The 15,538-nt window shown below is 42.5% G+C and overlaps 1 protein-coding gene across 2 annotated transcripts in view; it reads right to left on the minus strand.

Moving 5' to 3' along the window:
• LOC140225684 (uncharacterized) overlaps nt 1–15,538 on the minus strand; it is a 157,357-nt gene that overhangs the window by 19,966 nt on the left and 121,853 nt on the right. The window lies entirely within an intron of this gene.

Genomic DNA, 15,538 nt, shown 5'->3' on the forward strand with positions numbered 1-15,538 from the left:
CCCCCGGCTTTGGCTCCTAGGGTTCAGGGGGCTCACCCCCGGCTTTGGCTCCTTAGGGTTCAGGGGGCTCACCCCGGCTTTGGCTCCGTAGGGTTCAGGGGGCTGGCCCCGGCTTTGGCTTCGTAGGGTTCAGGGGGCTCACCCCGGCTTTGGCTCCGTAGGGTTCAGGGGCTGGCCCCCGGCTTTGGCTTCCTAGGGTTCAGGGGGCTCACCCCCGGCTTTGGCTCCGTAGGGTTCAGGGGGCTCACCCCCGGCTTTGGCTTCCTAGGGTTCAGGGGGCTCACCCCCGGCTTTGGCTCCGTAGGGTTCAGGGGGCTCAGCCCCGGCTTTGGCTCCGTAGGGTTCAGGGGGCTCAGCCCCCGGCTTTGGCTCCGTAGGGTTCAGGGGGCTCACCCCCGGCTTTGGCTCCTTAGGGTTCAGGGGGCTCAGCCCCGGCTTTGGCTCCTTAGGGTTCAGGGGGCTCATCCCCGGCTTTGGCTCCGTAGGGTTCAGGGGGCTCACCCCCGGCTTTGGCTCCGTAGGGTTCAGGGGGCTCAGCCCCCGGCTTTGGCTCCTTAGGGTTCAGGGGGCTCACCGCCGGCTTTGGCTCCGTAGGGTCGGGGCGCACCCCCGGCTTTGGCTCCGTAGGGTTCAGGGGGCTCACCCCGGCTTTGGCTCCTTAGGGTTCAGGGGCTCACCCCCGGCTTTGGCTCCGTAGGGTTCAGGGGGCTCACCCCCGGCTTTGGCTCCGTAGGGTTCAGGGGGCTCACCCCCGGCTTTGGCTCCGTAGGGTTCAGGGGGCTCACCCCCGGCTTTGGCTCCTTAGGGTTCAGGGGGCTCAGCCCCGTCTTTGGCTCCGTAGGTTTCAGGGGGCTCAGCCCCGGCTTTGGCTCCTTAGGGTTCAGGGGGCTCACCCCCGGCTTTGGCTCCGTAGGGTTCAGGGGGCTCACCCCCGTCTTTGGCTCCGTAGGGTTCAGGGGGCTCAGCCCCGGCTTTGGCTCCTTAGGGTTCAGGGGGCTCACCCCCGGCTTTGGCTCCGTAGGGTTCAGGGGGCTCACCCCGGCTTTGGCTCCTTAGGGTTCAGGGGGCTGACCCCCGGCTTTGGCTCCGTAGGGTTCAGGGGGCTCACCCCGGCTTTGGCTCCGTAGGGTTCAGGGGGCTCACCCCCGGCTTTGGCTCCTTAGGGTTCAGGGGGCTCACCCCGGCTTTGGCTCCGTAGGGTTCAGGGGCTCAGCCCCGGCTTTGGCTCCGTAGGGTTCAGGGGGCTCAGCCCCGGCTTTGGCTCCTTAGGGTTCAGGGGGCTCACCCCCGGCTTTGGCTCCGTAGGGTTCAGGGGGCTCACCCCCGGCTTTGGCTCCTTAGGGTTCAGGGGGCTCACCCCGGCTTTGGCTTCCTAGGGTTCAGGGGCTCAGCCCCGGCTTTGGCTCCGTAGGGTTCAGGGGGCTCAGCCCCGGCTTTGGCTCCTTAGGGTTCAGGGGGCTCACCCCCGGCTTTGGCTCGTAGGGTTCAGGGGGCTCACCCCCGGCTTTGGCTCCGTAGGGTTCAGGGGGCTCACCCCGGCTTTGGCTCCTTAGGGTTCAGGGGGCTCACCCCCGGCTTTGGCTCCTTAGGGTTCAGGGGGCTCACCCCCGGCTTTGGCTCCGTAGGGTTCAGGGGGCTGGCCCCCGGCTTTGGCTCCTTAGGGTTCAGGGGGCTCACCCCCGGCTTTGGCTCCGTAGGGTCCAGGGGGCTGGCCCCCGGCTTTGGCTCTCCCTAAGAATATCGAGTGACATTGCTGTCATTCGTACCCGTTGCCTGAAGTCAATAAATCTCCTTCAAATGGCCGGGTATGCAAAATGACTGCCGTAACGCACGAATAGTGGTATCAGCATTTTGCATTAAGTTTATGGATTGATTTGAAGGCGCTCGACTGTATCCATTGTGACTGGCCTTGTACAATGATGTTGACCAAAAAGTTTAGAATTTTGGGTTTTAAATCGAGCCGCATATTCGAAAAATGCCGAGGAATATTATCTTGAAATAATAATAAGATTGTTTTTGGACTCTCGTCTTATTTTAAGAATAGAGCGCAGATGGCTGAAGCAGATTTTTTTTTAAGTCCCTTGGTTCGGTCATCGTATTCTGAAGTTAAACTGAAAGAGTCGCCTTTTACAAGATCGCAACTCACTCAAAAGCGGTCGTGAATTAAAACAGTTTTCCACGGATAAAATGAGCTTTCTTTGATTAACTGTGAATAATCAAAATATAAGAAGAGGTACTTTGTCCACTGGTCCATTAGGAAAGCGTAAATCATGGATGGATGGAATCATCGATGACCAACTAAATCTTGTCTGATAAGGAATTTTAAGTGTGAAACCCTTTTTTCGGTCTTTAAATGATCCAAATCCACCAACAAGTTTAAAACACTAATTGCAAAAATGCGTATCTCCTGATGAAGTGTCGATTCTTAGTACTAAAAACGCGAATCTCGGCATTTCTGCCGGTTTTTCTAACAATTCGAGAAATTATTGAAACTGCTGATGGAGTTTGAAAAAACATCTTATTCTTGCTATCCTCAAGAATTATTACCCTTCTATCGACAATAAAGAGGAATGCAGACAGTTTTTTTTACTCTCCAGGAAAATCTTGTTTTCCGAGATTCGCACTTCTGCACTTTCACCATCGATAAATTGCTTTCGTATTGTTTAATTAACATTTGCACAGGCAGTGATTGTGATTGTTCAGTCAGTAATTTTTTTTCTCATCAATTTATTCACAAACATTCTCTGGTGTGTATGTTGGAGGCAATTAGCAATCGCCGGCAAATTGCAGTCTATTCGTGTTTAATTAACAAATTAAATCGTTTTAAAGTGAAAAAACGAGATTGAAAGTAGGGATTATTATGCTTTGAAATCAAACATACATATACGTTAACCCCCTCTTCTTGGATTCATGGTGCCAGCTAGCACGCTCGCGAGTTCGTGAAATGTCATCAATAATAATCTGTGTTAGGTTCGGTTAAGCAATACTTAACTAACTCCTTGGTAAAGCGGAGAGTATCGCTTTTTGAAGGCGTCAAGACATCTTTACTATATCGATGTTATCGTAATTACAATTTGACGAATTGACAAGTACAGAGCTTGCAAATTGCCGGCGATTGCTGACTCCCTGCGACTTATTCACTGATAAAGATTTCAGAGATATTTATTTCCATCTTTAAGTTTACATGTACTTATCTCTCTTCTAATCAGCATGTGTGTTGCTTTTTGGTTACTGGTGATTCCTTCGGAATTTTTGGATTCAAAAATCGATGATTTTCTTGGACAACGCAAATCGTCAATTAAAAAATTGGGATCGTCCAATTAAACGGGAGACTTGATTCACTTGACTGAATCTTTAAATTAACTGGAAACTCAAATTTACCACAAATCCTACTCAACCGAAAACCTGATCTAACCCTGCTAACCAAAACTTTACTCAACCGGTGATCTTACCCACCGGAAACTCAAATCAATCGACCAATCGTCCGGCCGAATTTTACTTAACCGGATTTCGACAGCCGTAAACTCTGCTCGACCGGAAACGTGCTCCAATCAAAAACTTGACCCAACTGGAAATTCGATCCAACCTGAAATCTGACCCATCCCAAAATTCCAATTCACTGGAACCGTAATCCATCCGTATATGACGTGACCGGAAATTAACCCAACTGGAAACTGTTTCCAACAGGTAACGTGTCCCTGTCGAAAATTTGACTCGACTGAAAATTTGATTCGATGGAAATCTGACCGACCGGAAACCACAATCAACGGGATTCGTTATCCACCCGAAATTTTACTTGACCGGAAATCGAAAATCTTAATTTCTACTCAACCGGAAATTTGGCCCAATCGAAAACTTGACTCAACTGGAAATCGACCCCACCGGAAATGTGTTCAAACCCAAAATTTGGTTGTTCTCGGATGGAGAATAACCAATTTCAATACCAATATATCATTGATTTTCCTAAAAAATCGCAAAAATTCGATGTTTCGAGTTTCCTGTCATTACAAGCTTCCACTTAAACCTTGGTTCGATGGTCGAATCGAATACCGAAAAAGGGGCGAAATTTTAGGAGGCTTTTTTCAGACATTTTAGACAAAATTGCGAACAAAATTGTCTGAAAATATTGAAGAAAAAAGTACTAACGATTTTCCCGGTAAATTAAGGCTTTATTGAAAGAAATATGGCAACGTCTGAGGGTTTATACAGCGTTCTTCCTTAGCACAGCAGTGCATGCTTCCCAGTGGCGTGGCGTGAATAATCGATTATCGATACCTCGCTATTTGAAACTATGATAAAGAATCGATTACTAAGGTGTTCGCTGCGAACACCCTGATAATCGATCTTTTTTATAGGTTTAAATGGCATAACAATCGATATATCGCAATTCACGCCACGCCACTGATGCTTACCTGCATCTTCGTCCCCGATGGCCAACCTCCGACACGGCTCCTGGATGACGTATACGCAACTAACCCACTTAACTAAACGTACGTCTGCGACCTATAACCTTCTTTTCTTCAATTACCCGCTCGGGAATCTCAGCGAAGGGGCTATCAGATTTCCACCCCCGCCGCTGACGATGAGCTTTGCGACTGCGCCTCCATCCGGAACGCGAAAGAAGGTCTCCTCGGACTTGCGACTCCGGGATGCGCCTGCGTCGCGCGTCTTGTCGCGTCGCGCACCCGACAATTAAGCCTTTCGTCGCGTCGCGCTGCGTCGGGGGAAGGAATGCCGAAACCGTACAAGGGATTCCGTGCCTGCTAAACTCCTGAAACTAAGATGCAAAACGTCTCACGTCTCCAGTCTCGGCGCCGCAGCTCGTTACGCTTAAGCGTCTTAATAACGCACCGTTGTCATGTCGATTTTTTTAGTCTGAGCAGCGGGCTGATTATTGAAATCGATATACAAAACAATAGACAAACAAGACTAAAAGGATATGGAAGGATCCTATTGGTGGAAGCGGGGAGCTTGAGGAAACGCATTTTTCTTAGGCAGATTGTGAAGTTAGGAGTGTATTTCAGACTTTCTCAATGAGCTTATCGCGATTTATGAGCTAATTTTCTATCAGAAACAACCCTTCCTTTTACTCTAGATGTCATTTTCAACAGGCCCATCAGGTCATTTCCATTTTCATATTTATTGCCACAAGGCGGCTTTGAAACTTGAAAAAGCGTGTTACAAACTACAGAGACTGCGCGCTGAGAATGGATTTCATACTTTTTGACGTATCCAACGTGATTTGTGTGCGATTTTACCGGTAAAGAGTTATTTATTTGGCTGTATGTTTTACGTGAAACAGACACATTAAGTGCCAAAATTTAAGTTTCCTCATCGCACTGCAATTCATGCGATGAAGTCGAGAAACTTTCAAAATTCAACTATCAGTAGAAAATATCGTGTATGTGTAAGTCAATTGGAAGTATTTCTGTCAAACGGAACTATGTGCATTATGACGTGAGCCCTGTTATTCATATATTCTTATGGGTCTCAGGGCTATATCCTAATGCACATGGTTCCGTTTGGCAGAAATAAGTCCAATTCAGACTCTCTGTTCATACACTGAAACGAACACTGCACTAATTTCGGTATCATTCACGACGGAAGAATTTTCTTGTTAAGACACTATTTTGAGAGATTTTGACGTGTTTTCCATAAAAAAAAAACTTATTTAAAAAAAACGTGTGTGTGAATCTAAGATCCAGTCACTTGCTTGAAAAATATTTGTTTTCAATGACTGGCTAGACCTACTTTGATTATAGGTTTTCCGCGGGGAGGGAGGCATTTGAATTATACAGGGTGTTTCGAAGATGAATGCGACATTCTTTCAGAATCGGCTTTTTCCAGGTCAGAAACGTGTCCCGCGTGTACAAGAACGCGGTAGAGCCAATCACGCATTTTCATTCAAAACTGTCATCATACTCGAGAAAAGGCTTTTACGTAAAACCTCAAGAGCTTGAAATTTTGAAATTATTTGAGAAAGCGTAAAAGAACAAGAAACCATGTTTCGACCACAAAAATCGATTCTCAAAGAATCCGCGTTCACCTTTTGGGACATCCTGCATAAAGTACAAACTTTAATAACTTACTCTTGGGTTATTTTTGAAAATTTCCTAGATACAATGGTTAAACACATTCTCCGGAAAATATCAATGCGGTAGCATATCTTCTTAGTCATGTCTAGTGAATCATGATATTATTTAATAAAAAATCCGTGTCTTCCTTAACTAGATTGCATTTTGCAAAAAATGGACCAAGAGCATTCCAATGTCACTAGGATTGTGCAACTTTTTTCATCTTGCAAATGGATCGCGTCAAGCAGAAAAGAACCTAATAACATAAGCTACCTTCAATTTTACTTGGGCAATTCACTTTTTTTCAAGAGAAAATTTGTACGGATTCTTTTGGAAATTTTAAGAAATTTTCTTCGTGCTTTGTAGAAAATTCACTGAAACTTGCACAAAAATCCGCACAGCCGTTTTCATGTTAAAAATTAAGTTGCTCAATGAAATTTGGCAATAGATGATGTGACTTGGTTCCTTTCTTCCAAGTGGCACAGTGCAACGAAAAATTTCAATTTGATTTCAACAAAATTGTAATTTTACCATTAATTTGAAATATTTTTACATAATTTAGTTAATTTATGCCGATTTTAAACAATCAATAAAATGAGCTCTATGTGTCAGAAAGATAGGCAATATGCAATGCAATGAAACATTGCAACTTATTTCAATTTTATTGCAATAAGATTCAACAATTGGGGCCCCTTCAAATAGGAGCTCGGCAACATACATAGCACTCGGTGGAATTGCAATTTTTCTACAATGTAATCGCTACTTATTTCAATCTGTGCTACTTAGGTCTGCTGAATAACGCGGTCCAAATACATAAACTGATCATCTAAACACGTTTTATCTTCACTCCCAAAATTCAAGACGAATTTTTTTTTTTTTTAAAAAATGACGCCTTGGCGAAATCATCGGCTGGAAGGTGCAATGTATAAACTTTTAACTAATGATTAACTAAATAGTTCCATTACGTGGATAAAGACATAAATATGTAACAAATTGGTTTCGGAATCTGCAAAAACCACTAAAAAAATTCAAAAATATACTTTATTTCAAGAAAATGAAGATTATTTGACCTCCTACTTTGGGTTATGCTCATCCAAAAGAGCCAAGTGAGTGATTGACAGATAAAATTTCTGTTCTTATTTGTAAATACTTATTGAATAATAAAATGAATATTGAATATTTGTAAATACTATTGTAAATCCTTCATAAAAAAATTAAAGAAAATTATCTTTGTACACTTAATTTTTTGCATGATTTCAGTAATTTCATTGCGAAGAATGTAAGCTGCACAATCTTCACAACATCGGTATGCTCTTGTTTCTTCTTGCACGGAGAAAAAAACCTCGTGCGTGGGACCCGAAGTTTAGGTCATATGGATCTCTGAAGTTTTTGGATTGAGCATTTGAACAATTTAGGTCTAGCTGTCAAGGTTCGAATCACACATCTGAAACTTCAGTTCATACATCTGAAGTACTTCAGATGTGAGAACCGAAGTTTTTCGGATGTGAGAGCTGAAGTTTTTCGGACGTGAAAACCGAAGTACTTCAGATGTAAGAACTTAAGTTTCAGATGTGTGATCCAAACCTCAGCAGCTGGACCTAAAGTGTTCAGATGCTCAATCCGAAAACTTCAGAGATCCATATGACCTTAACTTCGGGTCCCACGCACGAAGTTTTTTTCTCCGTGTGCAAAGAGCAATCCACCTGCTCTCCTCGGCAACACAGCAGTAAGTGCAGGGTTTCTGAGATACGAGGCCTCTGGGGGAGTTTTTCACGCATGAACATGACAACTGCACACTCGTCTTACGGCGGAGTATATGTGTCGATGCGTAATCCTGTTGTCTCCCTATTTTTCCGCACGGTTGCTTCAGCCTACTATGCCCTATTTACAGGCGTCACTCTGTCTACACAGCTCTCAGCGGAAAAGTCCATGTGCCTTGACACATTCGTAAAGCGCTTATTGGTACCGGAATACTCATAAGAGCTATGTCTTTTCTGATAAAAGTATGAATATGAGTCTTCCGCGTGGGGTCACGTGGGTGAAAGCGCCTATCTGTATTGAAAAATGAATGGAAGAAATGCTGTTTCTGGTATACACCAGTTGTGTAGTTGAAAGTTGGAATATGAGTCTTAATGCGGGGTCACGTGGTTGAAAGCGCCTATTTGCAAAAAAAAAATTAATGGAGGAAATGCTGTTTCTGGTATAAAACAGTAATGTAGTTGAAAGTTGGAATATGAATCTTCTATGCAAGGGTAACGTGGTACGTGGATTTAAAACGAACGGAAGAAATGCTGTTTCTGGTATAAAACAGCCATGTAGTTGAAACTCTTAAAAAATCCTGCCCATCTACGTAGAGCTGCCCTGCCTTTACTTGCCAACCAGTGTTCTGCCTTCCCCCTAAAATTTTCGGAGCCTTCCTGGCCTGGAATCGCTCGATTTGGGAAATAAGGAAACTTGCATCCGCTTGTACTATTCAGCAAAAAGTATCTTAAAGCTCCCAAAAAGTATTTTTTCTTAAATCAAGAATTTTGCTACTTAATATAAACTACTTTTTTGCTTTAACCTAAGATTTATTTGCGTTGTGTCAAGAAAAAATCAGCTTAAATCAAGATAAAAAAATTCTTGGCGGCAAATGCAAGAATCATCATGTTTGAGTGAAGCACTTTTTTTCAGTGAGTAGTGAAATCCACCTTAACCTAACGCTAGAAGGTCAATCTCTGAATGCAACTGTTCCGACCCTTAGGATCTGTTTTGCCTATTCGTCCAGATGAAGGCGAACCGCGCTCCATTGCTCACTTAAAAACCCAGGCAGACATGATGATGATGGTCTTCTGCAGCTTTCCTCAAGTTTTCAAAAGCGGATTTAAACTACAAAAATGCGTATCTCCGTCGCAGCGTTTCAAAATATCCCCGCATGCTTTATTTTTTAAGAGAAATCGGAACCAGCATTGCGGCTTGAATTTTTCATTACGCGGAGATTAAAAATCACCGAAGTTTTCAAGAAATAATGATTTGTAGTTTTTCAAGTAGAAATTAAAGAACGACAGGAAGTCTGCAACGCCGCGAACCGAGGTACGTATCTCTGCAGTTTCACCGTTGATTATCGATATTTTCCCATTTGAGGCTCTGTTAAAGAATCGATTATTAAGGCGTTCGTTGCGAATACCCTGTTTATCGATCCTTTACCATAGGTTTAAATGATAGTTAAATCGATTTATCGCAAAGGACGCCCCGCCACTGTTCTGCAGAGAAAGTAAAGCACGGGGGACGACGAAAACTAAAGCTCAGGCGCCTGTAAGGTGCAAACATAGAGTATAATACTGCCGTGCTAAGGAAAAATGTCGTATGAACCATCAGACGTTGCCAAATTTCCTTCTGCAAATCATGAATTTTCATGAAAATCTGCGGATATTTCTCCTCCAATTTTTCACAGGATTTCGTTCGTAGTTCGATGTAACAATTCTGAAAATTTCAAGGAAAAATATTCATTACTTTCCTCATAAATAAACATTTAATCGGAGGAAATTTGACTGCTCTCGAATGTTCATACGGCGTTTTTCCTTAGCACGGCATAATAGACACTTGATTGTGGGCAAGGTCACCCGTTCGGTCCCGAATTCCACTATTTTGGAGGTAGGAAATCGAGTGATTTTTCGAGTGATCTGGCAGCAGGACGTGGAGTCTGGGCTTGGACACGCGCATGCGCCGTGTCTTGATGATACTCGGGTGGACTTTTGTTTCGCTTCACGCACGGGTCGCCGTGGACAAACGATTTGCATACTCTGTTAAAGAAAAATTAAAAAAAGAGACGAAACCCCAGACAGACGCGACATCCTCTTTCTCTTCTCCTTGGGATCCGATGACCGAAAATTCATCACCGATGGAAACGGTTCGATCCAAAACCGAGATACGAAAGTTTTTAAGTGGTAAGGGCAGATAAAAAAACACATTGGATCTAGAGTCCAGACTCTTGAAAACATTGACAAGAAAAAATACTCTTGCGATTCAATCGGATTTTTGCTTGAATCAAAACGAAATCCGCTTAAATTAAGAGGCTTGGTTCTTGATTTAAGCTAGATTCTGATTGAACCAAGAGTACTTTTTCTTGTCGATGTTTTTAAGAGTCTGGACTCTAGCTCCAATGTATTTTTTTTTCCAGTGAAGATAGGTAACAGGACGCCTTGAGTTTAACCAGCACAGGAAATACAAGTTTCTTGGATCCTGAGACCAAAACATTTGACAAAGAAATTCAACGTAATAAAGACGTGGTATTTTCAGGGGGAAAATATTGCATTCGAGTGCAGTTTTAATAGCAGTATCGAATGCGATATTTTTCCTCTTAAAAAAAGGGGAAAAAAGAAAAACACGCTTTAATTACGTTGAATTTCTTCGTCAAATTTGATACATGAATCCCTCAGTCTCATAACAACAGAAGTGCGATCTAGAAATTCGACAAAAATGACAAGTAGCTGAAATTATCGAGCGAAGCGATGCGATATATCGCACGTCGCTCTGACACAAAACATGGCGTCCGTCGAATCATCTCAATAGGATTGAAATGTAATCGTGTGAAATCAAGGTTAAACAAAAGGCCGGTCCATTTGATGCAGCCAAGGTTATAGTCGCTTTTCTCAGAAAGCTTATTCTCCCTTGGACTACACTCCTCTTTATTGGTAGGACACGCGAATTGAGACGAGCTGCCTGAGGGGCTAAAAGAAGTCGCATGGATGGCACACAATGATGAGGCATCTATTTCTGATAGCTCGGGGAGTTTGTCGCCACTCACGGGGGAAGGGCGACTGATAACCCTGATGACCTGGCGAAATTGGGTTGACCTAGCTGAGAGGCATGGACGAGGAAACCGCGATCCGGTCAGTGGCTGTCTGTAGTGATGCGATATATCGATCGATCTGTCATTTCAACGTATGGAAAATGATCGATAGACACGGTGTTCCTGAATAATCGATTCTTTAGTATAGCGTCAAATGGGTAAAAATCGATAATCGATCATTCGCGCCTCGCCACTGGTGGATGTCTGCTCTGACAAGGGCGAAGCGAAGGAGGAAAACGCAATGAAAAACCACAGATAAAGCAAATTAACGCTGCGACGCGACCGTCGCACAGTGGATCGAGTCAATGGAAATGTTGCATGTGTGAGGGATTTGCGATTTGACCATTGATTCTTATGTAAAAGTTTGCGATAAACACGATGGTGCCACTGGTTTTCCCTGAAATCATCTCCCAAGCTCCAAAAAAGCTCTCAAAGTGAGGCCAAAATGGAAAGGAAATACCACCCTACCCCGAAAGTCCACCTATACATCAAAACGAACTCTCCATGCAAAGATAGGGAGCAAATACATTGACAGGGCTGCCACTTTATTTGGGGACTCCAAAACTGAAAACACGGCAACCCTGCTAATGTATTTGCTCCCTATCTTTGCATGGAGAGTTTGTTTTAATGTAGAAGTGGACTCTCGGGGTAGGGTGGGATATCCCCTCCATTTTGGCCTCACTTTGAGAGCTTTTTTTGAGCTTGGGAGATGATTTCTGAGAAAAATAGTGGTACCATCGTGTTTCTCGCGAACTTTTACATAAGAATCAATGGTCAAATCGCAAATCCCTCACACATGCAACATCTCCATTGGAGAGGTCGGACATAATTTGAAAACTTTAAACGCTTATAACTCCGTTTATACACAATTTTGAGTTTCTAAAAGTGGCACCAATGGTTTCCTCGTGAAATTTTCTACTTTAAGCACCCCTCAAAGTTTAAAATGTGTCGAAATAAACATCTAAATTTGCAGTTTTAGTCAATAAATTTCATGTCCGACATTTCCGATTGTCTCCATCCATTGTGCGACGCGACGCGACCGTCGCTCGCGCCTCGCTCTTGGCACCTGAGATTTGACAGTGATCCGACGAAAACCTATAATTGATTCTTCTCCATCGGTGAGCCAACACATGGTCAATGATCCGATGATACTGTTGCCAACGTCAGGAAAATCCGGCTGGACAATGGGCCCTGATACAAACTTCAGCCAGAGCAAAGAGAAAAGTTGTTGTGTAGAGAAAATGGCTCAAAAATCACGACAAGCACATTGGGAACGTCTGAAATACAATCTCCGGTTTTTTAAGCTTCCCGCTTAAAAAACTATACTACGGCATAGGTGAACATTTCGTAGGAAGAGTCGTTCCATCCCACCCTTGCGAGCAGGATGCTACACAATATTCAACATGGCTGAGCTTTCGCTCGGAAATCGTGAGGAAGCACCATATAGACGGAGACACTGAAAATGTGCGTAAAATTTAAAAAAAAATAACGCACAGTGTAGTTTTCCGTGTAGAAAATAAGGTATGACAGGAAATCTGTAACGTCGCAAATGAAAGACGCATTACTGCGGTTTCACTATCGATGTGGTCGGTCTTTATCAACGCAAGGAAAGTGTAGATGTATTACGAAAAGTTGCGCTGTGCCATAGTATTGGTTTTGAAGCGGGAAACTTAGAAGAACTTATTTTTCATTCACGGACATGGTGAAGTTAGGAGTGTATTTTGAACTTTCCCCATTGAATCATCCTGATTTTTGAGCCATTTTCTAGGGAAGAGTTAATTACTTTTTGCTCTAACTAATATTTACGACAGGCCCTAAAATGACGATCAAAATATTCGAAATATTGAAGGCCCGCTGGTTTCTAGCACTGAGACGCCGTGCTAAATTGCAGGGTACCATTATTCGTGCTCAAAGATCGTCGGTGTTGCATAGCAAAATATTGAAGGCGCGCTGGTTTCAATCTTGTTTTCCCGCATGTGTGACATCGCCGTGCGCCGTGTCAAATTACCATAGATTTCTGGATACCACTATTCGTGCTCTACGGTTGTCCTCGTTGCATACCCAAAATATTGAAGGCGCTTTGACTTACCATCCGTTGCATGTGCGAAGTGGACGGCACGGCCCACAGTGGAAAGAGTCACTAGGAGAGATCGGAAAAAATTTGGAGACTTCAAAAGCTTATAACTTCGTATATACAAAATTTTGAGGTTCTAAAAGTGGTTTCATCGGTTTTCTCATAAAATCTTATTTTAAAAGCATCCCTTGAAATTTGAAATGTGACGAAATAAACATGAAAATTTCAGTTTTTAGTCAAATATTTCATGTCCGACCTCTTTGAATGCCTCGATCCACTCTACGGCCTTGCTAAATTGCAGCTACGGTCAGCGGCCCGATTATTGAAACTATGTCAGCCCGACACGACAAGACATAGCCCTATCTTAACCATGCAATATATCGCAATTCGATGTCTTATCGGGCTGGTTTAAATTTCAATAATCGGCCCGCAGGTCTTTAAGTTGACCTGGCTTACCTTAAATAATACTTCCGTTCTGTTATAGATAAAGATTATCATTTTTATTTGTTTAAATACTATTCCCTTTTCTGTTGTTTTTATTATGGTAATCGTTTGGTTTATAAAGATTATGTTTCCAGGTAAGTTTAAGTTTTTTATGAATCACATATATCTTATCATCTGTTTAATATTGGTGTTAGATCCAACTGTTCAGGGGCACCACGCACAGTTCAAACATTTAACCGATATTTTGTGTCAATATGAGGAGGAGTTCTTTAACTTGCGGTTAATATCTTTAAGTTGACGTCACCGTGAGCTGCAAATACTTATGTCGGAATAAATAATATAGTTTGATTAACATTATCATCATGGTGAAAAAACCTCGTCTGTGCGAACCGATAAGTTAAAGGCGCGTCTTAGTTCAAAAGGCTTGGTCCATCTTAGTCGTGCAAACCAATCTGTTTGACCGACGATATCGAATTCAGTTTGGTGGCCTGAAGAGCATTCATCAACCGCTTATCATTCTTTGAACGTCTGATTGAAGAAAAAATGTTATGCAGGTTACTTACGAATGCAGGACCAACACCAGATACGTTTACTTAAACAGGCACAAACTTACCTGCAACACAAAATTAAATTCATAGATTAGATTAGATACATTGGATTAGATTGTTATTCACGATTCTGTGCGTTTTCAATAATCATCAAAATTAAAGTCTGGAACACACGTGAGCCAAGGGACCTCACTGAAAAAAAAATCTCGATGTATTTTCTAAGAAAAGGGTAAAATTACCAAGAATTCAGGGTTCTATTTGATCCCAGTTTTTTCTTGGTAAAATTACCATTTATGGAATTGGTAATTTTACCAAAAAATCTCGGTAAAATTATTGAACTTTCTCGATAATTTTACTGGACCTTGGTAAAAACGCTAATATTTTTTATCGACTGTGGTAGAATTACCGAGATAAAATGGAAAAGTTAGCGGGAATTGATTACCAATAAAATTGGTGTTCTTACCTGAAAAAACAGTAAAAATACCGGTTTTTAGGTAAGCTTACCAGTCTGTCTTGGTAAAATTACCAATAATTGGTAAAAAAAGTGAGATGGTAAAGGTACCAAGGGACGTTGGTAAAAACGCCGAGAATTTTTTTCAGTGCTCCATGAGAAACATTTGGATGAACTGCATACTTATTATGGACCTCGTTTTGCAAAATGCAACTACGATTCCCGCCTCCTTTCAAAAACAAAATATGTCCCATTAGTTTTCCCATGCCAATAAGTGGTTTCATGAATGTGTCAGAAATAGTGATGCCTTATTGCAAAATGTGACCTAACTTTCAGCAGCCCCCAGCCGCTATTATTGAATTCACAAGACACGATCAAATTTGGACTTCATTATGCAGCTTAGAACTACTATTTTTAGCTCAGTTTAGAAACCAGGTACATGTCATTAGTATCCTTATGCAAGTAAGTGTTTATACAGATGAGCAAGAATTTGTACTTCGTAACTGCAAAATATAGTCGAATTATTAGCACTTCTCGGTAAGTTTGTTGCCTATGTGGTGAAATTGAAGGCGAACACTAAGTGGACGACATCTGTTAATATTAATACTCTATCTCACAATATACGTTTCATCGAGGGTTTTTTATGGGTTCCTGTTCTTTTCCTGCTCATCCCTCTCCTTCCCTTCCCTTAATTGGAGGGAATATTATATTTTATTTCAGGTTGTTTTGCACACCCAGAGCTCCTTTGCCGAATAAGTATACAAATAAAAATTTGTTTTTCCTGTCTACGATATAAAACCTCCTTCCATTTTTGATTGACACGCCGGATTCTCTCCTTTGCAATAAAACATAAGACTCCTATACGCACACCAGGATAATGTTGTTTACAATGGAAAGCCTTTCCTTTCTATGAGAATGGGCCAGTTGCGCTGGTAACAGAATCGTGTTTTGATGCTTGATTCTTGTAGATTAGCTTAAAATAAGAAGATCTGTTTAAATAGAAACTTTCTACGTTAAATATTGACCGAGATATCGTCCTTTGAGAAGTCGCGTTATTGCCGTCATCCACCACGGGAGCGCAAAACATGGTATATGGTACCGCGGTGAATGACGTCA

The sequence above is a fragment of the Bemisia tabaci genome, chromosome 10 (genome assembly GCF_918797505.1).
Source record: "Bemisia tabaci chromosome 10, PGI_BMITA_v3".
NCBI lineage: Eukaryota > Metazoa > Arthropoda > Insecta > Hemiptera > Aleyrodidae > Bemisia > Bemisia tabaci.